Below are 11,714 nucleotides of genomic sequence, written 5' to 3'. Positions count from 1 at the left end.
AGGGGTATTACGCGGCGCTCTTTCACTAAGAAGCGGGCTAACTTCTGCATCCGCCGCCAGGTTGCCGCCGCCACTGGACTGTCACCGCGCGCTCGTACCGCTTAGGTTTTGTCCCCGGCTCCCCTTGGGACTGTAAACCCGGATAAGGGCCCGTGGGAGCCCGCGCAGGAGCCGGCGGCATTTCGAAGGGCGGAGGCCGAGAGCGCCGGGAGCACCTCTGTCGAGCGAGCGGTTTGACGGTCCCTGAGTGTTAGCCGCCGGCCCCGCCCGCTGGGCCTTCCCTCCGCGGGGCGCGCACCGCCGCCGGCGGGGCCTCAGCTCCGGGCCGTCGGGGCTGCAGTGTTCTCGCTCCTTCGCCGAGTCTGTGGACCTCAAACGTGGGCTTTTTAGACTTAAGACCCTCGCTTCCGCACTTACCTCCCCCCCCCCCCCCCCGTTTGGTGTGGTATTGGGTCCTGACTTTTGAAATTCCTGGGTCAGATATTTTACCCCCCGCCCCGCGCTTTTTCTTGTGACAGGGGAAGAAGAAAATCTTTACTAGCTCATACCGTTTTTCAAAAGAAAAGCCACTTCAATACCAGTAGAGTAAGAAAGGCACAATCCCAGAATAAGGATGGCCCTTAGTTTGCCTATCACATTATAAAATAATTTAGTATATCATAAATAGTATAATTTTGTTGCATGCAGATGAAAACTAGGCATTAGAACCACCCTGTTAGAAAGCATTGATTTAGCACTGGTTTGGTGAGCCAAATTTAGGTTATAAAAACCAACTTCAGTTTACTAGATGTTTTGGGGCACGTCAGTCAACCTTCAGCAAAGCTGTTTCCCATTAGAAAAATGGGTGTATGCAAGGACTACAGGTATTATTGTAACAGAGAAGCACAAATGTGACTCCATATTGGATCTGCTGCTTTTACGTTCACCTTTGTATTCTCTTGCTTTTGCTACAGCTTAATAACTAAAAGAATGTTGCCTGTAGCCTGAAATATGCGGGAGAGCCCATCCTCAAGGCTCTGACCTTTAAAGGTGTAACCCTTTCCCATTCATATAGAGATAAAAAGTTGCAGAGCAGAGAACGTTTGCCTTGTTGGAGGCTAATAGGAGCATCCTGACCTGACCTAGTGGACGGCTGCAAGAACAAAGAATTATGGCCCCAAGAAGTTTGCAGCAGTCAGCCACACCCCTTCCCCTTTTAGTGTAAAGAAAGCCACTATCTTCTCCATCCGCTGGCTTTCCGAATAAAATTGCTCTTCCTTGCTTCAGTAACTCATCTTTTGATTCATTGGCCTGCCGTGCAGCGGGCAGTAGGAGCTTGGATTTGGTAACAGTATGTTAAAAGCATAGTTTACATTGCTTCGTAAAGAACCAGTGTGATGGTTGTCACTAGCCTACTGCCTTATGCAAGTCTGGTTTAGAGACCAGAGGAAAGTCATACTAGAAATACCCGTACCCTTTTATGTTAGTAAAATCAAGTTTAAAACTGGATTGGAAGTTTGGAAAATGTGGAAGAACTCAAAAGCTGGACGAGACTCACACCTGGACTACAGCACACTCCCCGAATTAAGTAGGGGAAATAGTGTGTGTTTTCAGTATGATTTACTATAACACTCCGTCCCTGCTCACCACCAACAGGTGAGTCCCGTAAATAATTTTTTTAAATTGAGGTGTAATTGACATATTACATGAAATGTTATGAGTAAGATATTGGAGATTGTAATGCAAAGCTGCCGTTCATGATTTTTGTGTATAGTGAGTTGGCTGTAGTATTTTACAATTGTCTGTTTAAAAAAAGAAAACTTATATCCCCTTTCAACTTTATTGTATTTAATTGGTACAAATTGTGTGTGTGTGTTTTAGAATACAGACTAATTCTGATTTTTTAAAAAAAACCTACTCTCAGCAACTTTCAAGTTTGCAACAGTATGATTAATTACAGTCACCAACTGAAAGTTTGTGCCTTTTGTCCCCCTTGGAGCATTTTGCCCCCATCCCACCCCTCCCCTCTGGCCACCACCAATCTGTTCTCTGTATGAGCTCTGTTGTTTGGTTTTGTTTTGAGGTTCCATATTTAAGTAAGATCGTAGGGTATTTGTCTTTCTCTGACTTATTTAACTTAGCATAATGCTCTCAAGGTCCATCCATGTTGTTGCAAATGGTAGGGTTTCATTTTTTATGGCTGAGTAATACTCCATTGTACATATATACTACATTATCTTTTTAAATTCATCCATCGATAGACACTTCGGTTGTTTCCGTATCTTGGCTATGGTAAATAATACTGCAATGAATATGGGAGTGCATACATCTTTTTGAGTTAGTGTATTCATTTTCTTTGGATAAATACCCAGAAGTGGAATTACTGGATCACATGGTTCTATTTTTAATTTTTGGAGGAACCTCCATATTGTTCCCCACAGTGGCTGCACCAATTTACATTCCCACCAACAGTGCAAGAGGGTTCCCTTTTCTCCACATTTTCACCAACACTTGTGTGGGTGAGAGGGTATTTCATTGTGTCTTTGATTTCCATTTCCCTGATGATTAGTGATGTTGAGCATCTTTTCATGTACCTGTTGCCCATCTTGTGTGTCTTCTTTGGAAAAATGTCTATTCAGATCTTCTGCTCATTTTTTAATCAGATTGTTTGTGGGTTTTATTTGCTATTGAGTTGTATGAGTTTTTAAAATATATTTTGGATTTTAACCCCCTATCAAACATGATTTGCAAGTATGTTTTCCCATTTAGTAGGCCGCCTCTTCATTTTGTTGATGGTTTCCTTTGCTGTGCAGAATCTTTTTAGTTTAGTGTAGTCTCACTTGTTTGTTTTTGCTCCTGTTACCTTTCCTTTTGGTGTCAGATCTGAAAAATCATCGCCAAGACTGATGACAAGGAGCTTACCACCTACGTTTTCTTCTTGGAGCTTTATGGTTTTAGGTCTTACATTCAAGTCTTTAATCCATTTGGGGTTGATTTTTGTGTATGGTGTAAGATAGTCATCCAGTTTTACTCTTTTGAATGTGGCTGTCCTGTTTTCCCAGCACTGTTTATTGAAGAGATAGTCCTTTTTTCATTGTATGTTGTTCGCTCTTTGTTGTATGTTAATTGACCATATAAGCATGGATTATTTCTGGGCTTTGTATTCTTTTCCAATGATCAGTGTGTTTGTTTTCATGCCAATAACATACTGTTTTTTTATTACTATAACTTCATAATATAGTTTGAAATCAGGAAGCATGATGCCTCCAGCATTGTTCTTCTTTCTCAAGATTGTTTTGGCTATTTGGGGTCTTTGTGGTTCCGTACAAATTGTAGGATTGTTCTATTTCTCTGAAAAATACCATTGGAATTTTGATAGGGATTGCACTGAATTTGTAGATTGCTTTGAGTAGTATGGACACTTAAACAATATTAATTCTAATACATAAGCACAGAATATCTTTGCATTTTCTTCAGTTTCATTCATTAATGTCTTACAGTTTTAGTGTACAGATCTTTCACTTCCTTGGTTAAATTTATTCCTAGGTATTTTATTCTTTTTGATGCAATTGTAGATGGGATTGTTTTCTTAATTTCTCTTTTTGATAGTTCATTATTAGTGTATAGAAATGCAATAGATTTTTGTATATTGATTTTGTATTCTGCAACTTACTGAGTTCGTTTTTTAGTTGTAACGGTTTTTTGGTAAATAAAATTGACTTGCAACCACCTTAGAAATGGCTCTTAACAAGTTTTCCTCCTAAAGAGTGAGGACTTCAAATGGAAATGCAGAATGTAGAAACATCCTCAAAGTGAGACATATTTTTAAAAAAATAATTACAAGTAATACAAGAATGCAGGCTAGTTTATTTTCTAAAGCCTATTAAGTGAGAAGTAAATGTTTTCTTTCACTCCTCTCCTTCCAAAAGCCTTTAGTTAATTCATCAAATAATTTGGAGTACCTGCTATGTGCCAGATACAGTTCTAGGTGCTGGAGATGCAGCAGTGAAAAAAAAAAGGATCTATGCTCTCATGGAGCTTACTTGGTAGCGAGGAGACAGATAGTAAGCAAATAAATTATATGACGTGATGTCAGGCAGTGGTGATGTTATAAAAAAAATAATAAAGCTAGGTCAGTGAACAGAGATGGAAAGGATGATGCTCTTTTAGAATGGGTAATCGGAGAAGGATTCAGAGGAAATGATATCTAGGGAGCCTCAGTGAAGTGAGGGAATAAGTCATATGAAAACGTATGAGTATCTGTTGAGGCAAATAAAGAGCAAATGCAGAGTCCCAGAGATAAGATGTTTGGAGTGATCAAGGAGTAGCACGGGGAACGTGTGGGCCAGAGGGTGGTGAGAAAAGGGGAGAGAGAAAGGACATGAGACTGGGGAGCAGATTGGGGCCAAATTAGGCACAAGTGTAGTCAGCCTCACCTTCACAGTAAAACAAACTGGAGGCTTTCAAAAATCCTGACACCAGATTTCTACTTCAAAAACTTTGTAGAGACAATTTTTTTAGTGGAGAGATATATTATGTTCAAGACTTGAATGTTTCACTGTCATTAAGAAATCTGTTCTCCACTGTTTGATCTATAGATCCGGTGCCTTCTAAATCATAATTCCGATAAGATGCTTATAGAATTTGACAAGCTTATCGTGAAGTGTATATGGAAATGCAAAGGATCTAAAAGAAATAGAAAAAAATATGTATGTGTAGGGGTGTGTGTGTGTGTGTGTATACAGACATACGCACAAACACACACATAGACCAACAGAGAAAGAATGGCCAAGCAAGTGGCACCAAATGTTAACTGGTTGAATTTAGGTAGTTAGAAGGTAGTAGGATATATTTTTAAGGTATGGTTCAGAAGATTTGCAGATGGATTGGATGTGGAATGTGAGAGAAAGCAAAGAGTCAATGATGACTCTGCCATTTAGGGTCTGAGCAGCTAGCTAGGTGACCAGAATGTGCTGGGAAGTGTGCAAATTTGGTGGGTGGTCAGTTTTGGACTTGTTAAGTTCAAAATGCCAAATTAGATATACAAGTGAAAATGCTGAAAAGGCAGTTAGTATACAACTCTGGATTCAGGGGAGAAATAACACTATAGATATACATTTGGAGCTCATTAAAACCATGAACCTGGTGAGATCACCTTAGAGCTGTAATGTTGACATTTTTTTCTGGGGTGCTCCCTAAAATAATTTTGGAAAACTGTGTGCTCCATCACACATTATTAAACTGATACCTAGGAATTTTCATTGTAAATTTAAATAGTTAAAATTATGTAATTTATGGTATATTATAAACATGGACATGTTAGAAGATTACATTTGGATTCTTGGAACCTAAATATCATAGAGATTTGAAAACAAAAATCTTTAATTTAAAAAAATGGAATAAACCCTAACAGAAATATTATATAGTTCCCCTTCTTCTTGAACAAAAATATATTCTATTTCCTCAACAGAATTTTATCCTAATGTAATATATTTTTAATCTTGAGAAGTGCTTTATTGATTATCCTATCATATTCCCTACCAGAAATATTGTTATAAATTGAAATAGTTTTTAAAAAATATCCGGTAATCTTAAAGGTCTATGTATTATGAAAAAAACGTTATGGAATGAGTTATCGTTGTGATTATTATCAGTAGAAAATTGACTAAGACACTTCTGTTAGAACTTTTCAACATGTCTCATATGTCTCTTAAATTTTACTATAGTCAGTTATATATTGCCCTCCTTTTTAATGGTTCCTAGACCATTTTTCCTCCCCACAGCCCTGTGAAACTGTTGAAAGCTCTGCTCAGCATCTCAACATCCTTTCAGCTACATATTTCTGCTCACCTTCTAGGCCTTTGGACTGCCACCTTCAAAATGTAGGTTCCTTGAGGGTATAAGTGGGCTTACCGCTCTGGCTTTCCCTTCCCTTCAGGATGTAAACCTGGCAAGTGTTCATATTTTGTCATCTTTTCATCATATTCTGTCAGCTTTAACAATTGTTCTTGGTAGTAGGGTGGGTCAGAAATAAGTTAGACTACTTTGGAGCCTTTCTTGATAATTTTTAACAATGGTAATATCAACCACCTTCAAGGGAGATAGCTGTCCTGCTACAAAACACCTAATTGTGAGGCACGGAACAGATGAACAAGGTGAATACCATTTCCTGACAAGATATTAAAATTTATTTTAGGGCTTCCCTGGTGGCGCAGTGGTTGAGAATCTGCCTGCTAATGCAGGGGACACGGGTTCAAGCGCTGGTCTAGAAGGATCCCACATGCCGCGGAGCAACTAGGCCCATGAGCCACAACTGCTGAGCCTCCGCGTCTGGAGCCTGTGCTCCGCAACAAGAGAGGCCCGCGCACCGCGATGAAGAGTGGCCCCCGCTTGCCACAACTAGAGAAAGCCCTCGCAGAGAAACAAAGACCCAACACAGCAAAAATAAATAAATTAATTAATAAGCTACCCCCAACATCTAAAAAAATTTTTTTATTTTAAACATATAGTATTTGCAGCAATGTGCAATGGCACCAAGTTTTAGAAAGAGAATAGTGGAACAGAACAGAGAACCAGAAACATTTCTACTCATAGAAGGAAAGCCAATATATGACAGAGGTAGCATTGCTGATTAGTGCAGACTGGATGAATTATGAATAAGTTGTGTTGGGACAATGGGTCATTCATGTGGAAAAAGATAAAATTGGATATTATATTATAAAAATTTATTTCATAGAAGAATAAAGACCTAAATGTGAAAACAAAATGTTAAAAAGAAAATAGAGGAGGATATCATTATGATCTCAATGTAGAAAAAGATTTCTTAATTAGGATACAAATAGCACAGACCATAAAGGAAAAGATTAGTAATTATAACCTTTCACAAAAATGAAAGGCTTGTGGGCATTAAAAGTCATAATAAAGGGACTTCCCTGGTGGTGCAGTGGCTAAGAATCTGCCTGCCAATGCAGGGGACATGGGTTCGATCCCTGGTCCGGGAAGATCCCACATGCCGTGGAGCAACTAAGCCTGTGCGCCACAACTACTGAGACTGAGCGACACAACTACTGAGCCCATGCGACACAACTACTGAAGCCTGCGCACCTATAGCCCATGCTCTGCAACAAGAGAAGCCACTGCAATGAGAAGCCTGTGCACCACAACGAAGAGTAGCGCCCGCTCACCGCAACTAGAGAAAGCCCACGTGCAGCAACAAAGACCCAACACAGCCAAAAATAAAAATTAATTAATTAATTAAATTTTTAAAAGTCAAAATAAAATGAAAAGAAAAAACAGGGACTATAAGCAATTTGAAATGTATATTATTGAAGAAGAATTAGAATCCTGAACACATGATGAATTTCTACTAATCAATAAAAAAGAGAGAAACATCAACAGAAAGTGGGCAAAATATGTGAATAGGTACATCACAGAAAAAGAAACAGATGGTCAATAAACACAGGAAACGATGTGCTCATTCTAACCTATAATTGTGAAATGTGAATTACAAATATAACTAGATACCATTTTACATCAGCAGAATGTCCAAAGTACACCCCATCAATCATAAAATCACAGATGGAGAGGATAAACCAAAATTCTTATTCTGATATGATATATACAATATACACAACTCCACTTATGAAGTATCCTCACCAAAAACCAATTTGATTTTGAATCTGATTAAGTTTCATGATTTAAATATCATTCTGCGTGAAATAGGAGGGATGTAGGAATATGTTGGATGACATCATAGCCATGTGTTGGGAAAGGTCATCAGAAAGACGTGACCCCAGGTTTGGCCTTCAAGCTGGACCCGGGCATTCAGCGGCTGCTCACTCCCTCCCTGTCCTTGAAATGTGCCCTCTGCTTGCCTTCCCCAATCTAGAAGCTGCCCAGGGACACAGCCTGGAGACAGTCATGCAATGTTGAGACCACATGGACTGTGTACATGACCAAGCCCAATTAAACTTCTGGGTAAACTTGTAAGATTTGGTGGGTGGGTATGGAAATCTACTTGTCTTACAGCCTCCGATGTAAGTTCCTTTGCTTATTGAACCTGCTGCCCACCAGTCTGGAGTGGTCTGCCTCTTTGGTTTCTCCCTTCCCTGCTTATGGTGGCGGTGGTGCTGGGGTAGGGTGGTGATTTCACGTTTCACCCAGGAAGCTCCCTGGGAGGCTGCAAACCAACAGCGGAAGAGTGAGCCAGGAGACCAAAGAAATGGGTTGTAGGAAAGAGGGATCCACAGGGGGAGATCTCAGGTGGGCCCTCCACCTCTCCGTGGGCAGGCGTGGCTGGTGTGTGGGATGCCTGTGGGCCAATGCATGCGTACAGGGGCGCCCTGAGAACGCCGGCTGCTGCCATGCGGTGTTTAAGGAACTGTGCAGAGTGCCCTGTGACAAAGAAGGTAAACTTGTGGCTGCCACGGGGGGCTGGCCTCTACTGGGGGCAGTTCGGGCTGGGCATCGATGCCCAACTAGAGGCTGAAATGAAAGTTAAAACGTTAAAGGAAGAGCTGAGGTACGGAAGGATGTGCAGTATTCACTGCTCTGCTAGCTCTGGGCTGACACACAGGGTGGGAGAGCAGGTTGATAAGTTTAGAGACCTGAGCTTGTGACAAAACCTGGTTAGGATACCAAGAGGTGGAGTTTCTAGGAAGAAGAAAAAGAGGAGGATGTTGAAGTGATTGATGAGAAAAGAACAAAAAGCCTCTTGCCATCTGACTCCTAATACAAAGGGAAACTTTAAATAACAATTACCCCAAAGCCTAGGAGAAAACTTACATTTGTTCTCTGTCCCTTGTGGTTGTAAATCTTACTGTGTTTTTAAAACGTAAACACTCCAGGAGTTAAACAAAACATTGCCCATAGATGCTAAAAAAAAAAGGGGGTGGGTGAGTGGATGGAGGGCTTTTTCATAAAAGTTCTCTTGCCAAAATCGATTTGTAAAAGAACTAAGGTTTTGTTTTGCTTTTTTTGTTTTACAAAGCTAGTAGAAATAATAAGGATGAAAAAAAATCAGTGTATATAAAAAGTAGAATGTGTGTTTCTGGTAAAAGAAGGGTGAGATGCACTTCTGGTAAAGAAAATAAAATGTATTTTGTTTTGTTTTTAGATAAAAAATGTTGCACAACGTAAAAGCTGAGAATTATGCTTTATTGGAGGACATTAGTGAGGAACTGTTGCAAAGAGGTAAGGGAGGAGCCTAAATATAGGAGTTTTTGCAACAAACAAACCAAAACAAACACACAAAAACTATGTAGTCAAACCTCAAAAGATTACTGCTAATCACAAAAACAGACATCTCAAGTTAATGATTTTAGTGCTTTTCTGTGTATGGGAAGATGCAAGCGTCTGGGTTCACTGAAATTTTTCCACTGATATGCACTTAACTATCTAGGGCCAGTATCCTGTTTTTTTCCATTCTGAATTCCCCTCAGGGTACACCATCAGGGGTGACTGTGGTAGCTGATGGACTGATGGTGGGGAACATTTGTTGTTTACTGGAATGTCCACAGATATAAAGGACATGTTTTAAATTAAAAAGATAATAATTTTGTCCTAAAATAAAATTATTATTTCAAAATTTAGAAAGATAAAACCTAATGAGATATAAAAAGTTACAAAATGTTTACGGAAATCACAAAAGATTTGTAAAATCACAAGTTTTGTAAAAATCAAAAGATTTGTGAAGGAAAAACCTTTAAAAAATTTATTTGTGGTCAAGCTAAGATTAAACTAAATTATTTAAATTTAAGAAAAAATTAATGTCAAAAGTACATGGTACAAAATTAAAATTTGGTTTTCTCTCTGTTAAAAGAATAAATTTTTCTTAGATTATTACTCTGCTTTTTAAAAATTGTGAACAAAGGTTTTTCTTTACCTTTAATATAGTCTGCCTAGAATACAAAGATTTTGTGTCTAAAAAATTTTTATCAGCTCTTTAACCATGGCTATTTTAAAGTCTTTTGTCATTTACAGACAGTTACTGTTTTACTGTGATGCTTTTACAAAGGTGTTTCTACAAAGGTGCTTCACCTTCATAGAGATTTACAAAAAAAAAAAAAAAAGCTCCAACAAGTACACATTTCTGATAACTAAGATCAACTTGCCTTCGCATGGGAAAGACAATAATAAACCTTTCAAGTGCTTCCCCCAGGTTACCTACACAGGTTACGCATATGTCATGGGATGGTAACCCAAGACCTGTCCCTGGTCTCCTTCCTCACATTAGTAAAACGGGCCAGTTACATTAATGATATAATATTAACATGTGAAGACTTGCCTCTGTTGCAGGACACTTTGTAGGTTTTGCTGAAACATATGGGAAAAAAAGAAAAAACAAAAGATGGACAGTGAACCCGGGGAAAATTAAAGCTCCAGACACCATATAAGGTTCTGAAAGTCATTTGGTCAGATAAGATGCAAGTTATCCCCAACACGGTTTTTGGTAAAATACAAGACTATACAACTCCTAAAAATGTAAAAGAATATAAGCCTTTGTAGGGGGTTGGGGTTTTAGAGAACTTTTATTCCCCGCCTGCCACAATGCCTCTAACCCTTATGCCACCTGGTAAAAAAAAAAGGACATGTGTGCAACTGGGGGTCAAAGCCACCTTTAAAAAATAAAAAATACTAGTAAAACAGATTAAAGCTCTGGACATCTCCCAAGCAGGACTACATTTGAGTTAGATGTGTCTGTGAATCCACAAGGTCTGGGTCAGATACTATGACAGAGATGACAAAAGAGGAAAATGCCCCTAAGATTTTGGTCCCAACTCTGAAATGGGACAGAACCCCAACCTAGAATCCTATAACCGGTAAAAATATGGAATGAAGGAGAAATCAAGACATGCTCAGATGAAAAACTAAGAGAATTTGTCGCTGGTAGATGTATCCTAAAAGAATGGGTAAAGGAAGTTCTCTAAACAGAAATGATCAACATTGGAGTATCAGGAGGGAATAAAGAACGTGGTAAGAAAAATTATGGATAAATACAGTAGGTTTTGCTTCTCTTCTTGAATGTTCTAAATTATGTTTGACAGTTAAAGCAAAAGTTATAACATTGTTTAATGTGGTTCTAAATGTATGTAGAGGAAGTACTTAAGACAATTATGTTATAAATGGTGAAGGGTAAAGAAATGTAAAGGGAAATAAAGCAAACCTAAATGTGTATGCACCAAACAAAAGAGCTGCTCAATATATAAGGCAAAAACTGATAGAACTGAAAGAAGAAATAGACAAATGCACAATTTTAGCTGCACTTCAACAATTGATAGAACAACTAGACAGAAAAGCAGCAAGCATATAGAAGACCTCAACAACACCATGAATCAATGGGATCTAATCAACATTTATAAATTACTCCACTCAACAATAGAATGCATTCTTTTCAAGTGCACATGGAACATATACCAAGATAGACCATATCCTGAGCCATAAAACAAACCTCAATAAATTTAAAAAGAATTGAAATCATACGGAGTATGTTATCTGCCTACAATGGAATCAGACTAGAAATTAATAACTGGAAGAATAATAGGAAATTTTCCAGACATGTGGAAAGTAAATAATATATTTATAAATAATCAATGTAGTCCCAAGGGAAATCAATGCATACATTGAACTGAATGAAAATTAAAAATACAACATCTCAAAATTTGTGGGACACAGCTAATGCAGTGCTGAGAGAAAAATTTATGGCATTAAATGCAAATACATTAGGAAGGAGGAAA

General features: G+C 38.7%; 1 protein-coding gene across 2 annotated transcripts in view; it reads left to right on the top strand.

The window, feature by feature from the left end:
- Positions 1-73: 73 nt before the first annotated feature.
- Positions 74-11,714, top strand: part of POFUT3 (protein O-fucosyltransferase 3) — a 97,209-nt gene continuing 85,568 nt past the window's right edge. For both annotated transcript variants that reach the window (XM_027122808.1, XM_027122809.1), the window contains exon 1: positions 74-1,635. The gene's annotated coding sequence lies outside the window, so the exon portion shown is untranslated. The remainder of the gene's footprint in view (positions 1,636-11,714) is intronic.

Source organism: Aethalodelphis obliquidens, unplaced genomic scaffold (genome assembly GCF_003676395.1).
Source record: "Aethalodelphis obliquidens isolate GAN/ISIS:26980383/991018 unplaced genomic scaffold, ASM367639v1 scaffold25, whole genome shotgun sequence".
NCBI classification, from domain to species: Eukaryota; Metazoa; Chordata; class Mammalia; order Artiodactyla; family Delphinidae; genus Aethalodelphis; species Aethalodelphis obliquidens.
Note: the sequence above shows the minus strand (reverse complement) of the source record. Positions and strands in the feature narration are given on the sequence as shown.